Raw genomic sequence first — 2,500 nt, 5'->3', positions numbered from 1 at the left:
TTTGGCTGCGCGAGCGAGCGGCGAGCGGCGAACAGCGAGCGAAGCGAGAGGCAGCACCGTCCCTGCTATACGAAAGCCCCATCCAGCCCTGTGCCACCCGGGGGGTTCCAGGGTGCTGAGATGGCTGACGTTTTGCTCCGCTCTCGACGGTCACCGCGCAATGCAAGAACAGGCCAAAAACTGGCCAAAACGGCCCAAAAACGGGCCAAAACTGGCCATTTTTGGCTGCGCGAGCGGCGAGCGGCGGACAGCGAGCGAAGCGAGAGGCAGCACCGTCCCTGCTATACGAAAGCCCCATCCAGCCCTGTGCCACCCGGGGGGTTCCAGGGTGCTGAGATGGCTGACGTTTTGCTCCGCTCTCGACGGTCACCGCGCAATGCAAGAACAGGCCAAAAACTGGCCAAAACGGCCCAAAAACGGGCCAAAACTGGCCATTTTTGGCTGCGCGAGCGAGCGGCGAGCGGCGGACAGCGAGCGAAGCGAGAGGCAGCACCGTCCCTGCTATACGAAAGCCCCATCCAGCCCTGTGCCACCCGGGGGGTTCCAGGGTGCTGAGATGGCTGACGTTTTGCTCCGCTCTCGACGGTCACCGCGCAATGCAAGAACAGGCCAAAAACTGGCCAAAACGGCCCAAAAACGGGCCAAAACTGGCCATTTTTGGCTGCACGAGCGAGCGGCGAGCGGCGGACAGCGAGCGAAGCGAGAGGCAGCACCGTCCCTGCTATACGAAAGCCCCATCCAGCCCTGTGCCACCCGGGGGGTTCCAGGGTGCTGAGATGGCTGACGTTTTGCTCCGCTCTCGACGGTCACCGCGCAATGCAAGAACAGGCCAAAAACTGGCCAAAACGGCCCAAAAACGGGCCAAAACTGGCCATTTTTGGCTGCACGAGCGAGCGGCGAGCGGCGGACAGCGAGCGAAGCGAGAGGCAGCACCGTCCCTGCTATACGAAAGCCCCATCCAGCCCTGTGCCACCCGGGGGGTTCCAGGGTGCTGAGATGGCTGACGTTTTGCTCCGCTCTCGACGGTCACCGCGCAATGCAAGAACAGGCCAAAAACTGGCCAAAACGGCCCAAAAACGGGCCAAAACTGGCCATTTTTGGCTGCACGAGCGAGCGGCGAGCGGCGGACAGCGAGCGAAGCGAGAGGCAGCACCGTCCCTGCTATACGAAAGCCCCATCCAGCCCTGTGCCACCCGGGGGGTTCCAGGGTGCTGAGATGGCTGACGTTTTGCTCCGCTCTCGACGGTCACCGCGCAATGCAAGAACAGGCCAAAAACTGGCCAAAACGGCCCAAAAACGGGCCAAAACTGGCCATTTTTGGCTGCACGAGCGAGCGGCGAGCGGCGGACAGCGAGCGAAGCGAGAGGCAGCACCGTCCCTGCTATACGAAAGCCCCATCCAGCCCTGTGCCACCCGGGGGGTTCCAGGGTGCTGAGATGGCTGACGTTTTGCTCCGCTCTCGACGGTCACCGCGCAATGCAAGAACAGGCCAAAAACTGGCCAAAACGGCCCAAAAACGGGCCAAAACTGGCCATTTTTGGCTGCGCGAGCGAGCGGCGAGCGGCGGACAGCGAGCGAAGCGAGAGGCAGCACCGTCCCTGCTATATACGAAAGCCCCATCCAGCCCTGTGCCACCCGGGGGGTTCCAGGGTGCTGAGATGGCTGACGTTTTGCTCCGCTCACGACGGTCACCGCACCACGCAAGAACGGACCAAAAACAGGCCAAAACAGCCCAAAAACGGGCCAAAACTGGTCATTTTTGGCTGCGCGAGCGAGCGGCGAGCGGCGAACAGCGAGCGAAGCGTGAGGCAGCACCGTCCCTGCTATACGAAAGCCCCATCCAGCCCTGTGCCACCCGGGGGGTTCCAGGGTGCTGAGATGGCTGACGTTTTGCTCCGCTCACGACGGTCACCGCGCCATGCAAGAACGGACCAAAAACAGGCCAAAACAGCCCAAAAACGGGCCAAAACTGGCCATTTTTGGCTGAGCGAGCGAGCGGTGAGCGGCGAACAGCGAGCGAAGCGAGAGGCAGCACCGTCCCTGCTATACGAAAGCCCCATCCAGCCCTGTGCCACCCGGGGGGTTCCAGGGTGCTGAGATGGCTGACGTTTTGCTCCGCTCACGACGGTCGCCGTGCCACGCAAGAACGGACCAAAAACAGGCCAAAACAGCCCAAAAACGGGCCAAAACTGGCCATTTTAGGTTGCGCGAGCGAGCGGCGAGCGGCGAACAGCGAGCGAAGCGTGAGGCAGCACCGTCCCTGCTATACGAAAGCCCCATCCAGCCCTGTGCCACCCGGGGGGTTCCAAGGTGCTGAGATGGCTGACGTTTTGCTCCGCTCACGACGGTCACCGCGCCACGCCAGAACAGACCAAAAACAGGCCAAAACAGCCCAAAAACGGGCCAAAACTGGCCATTTTTGGCTGCGCGAGCGAGCGGCGAGCGGCGAACAGCGAGCGAAGCGAGAAGCAGCACCGTCCATGCTATACGAAAGCCCAAT

Source organism: Musa acuminata, unplaced genomic scaffold (assembly GCF_036884655.1).
Source record: "Musa acuminata AAA Group cultivar baxijiao unplaced genomic scaffold, Cavendish_Baxijiao_AAA HiC_scaffold_1126, whole genome shotgun sequence".
Classification (NCBI taxonomy): Eukaryota; Viridiplantae; Streptophyta; class Magnoliopsida; order Zingiberales; family Musaceae; genus Musa; species Musa acuminata.
The sequence above is the reverse complement of the archived record's forward strand: the minus strand, read 5'-3'. Positions refer to the sequence as shown.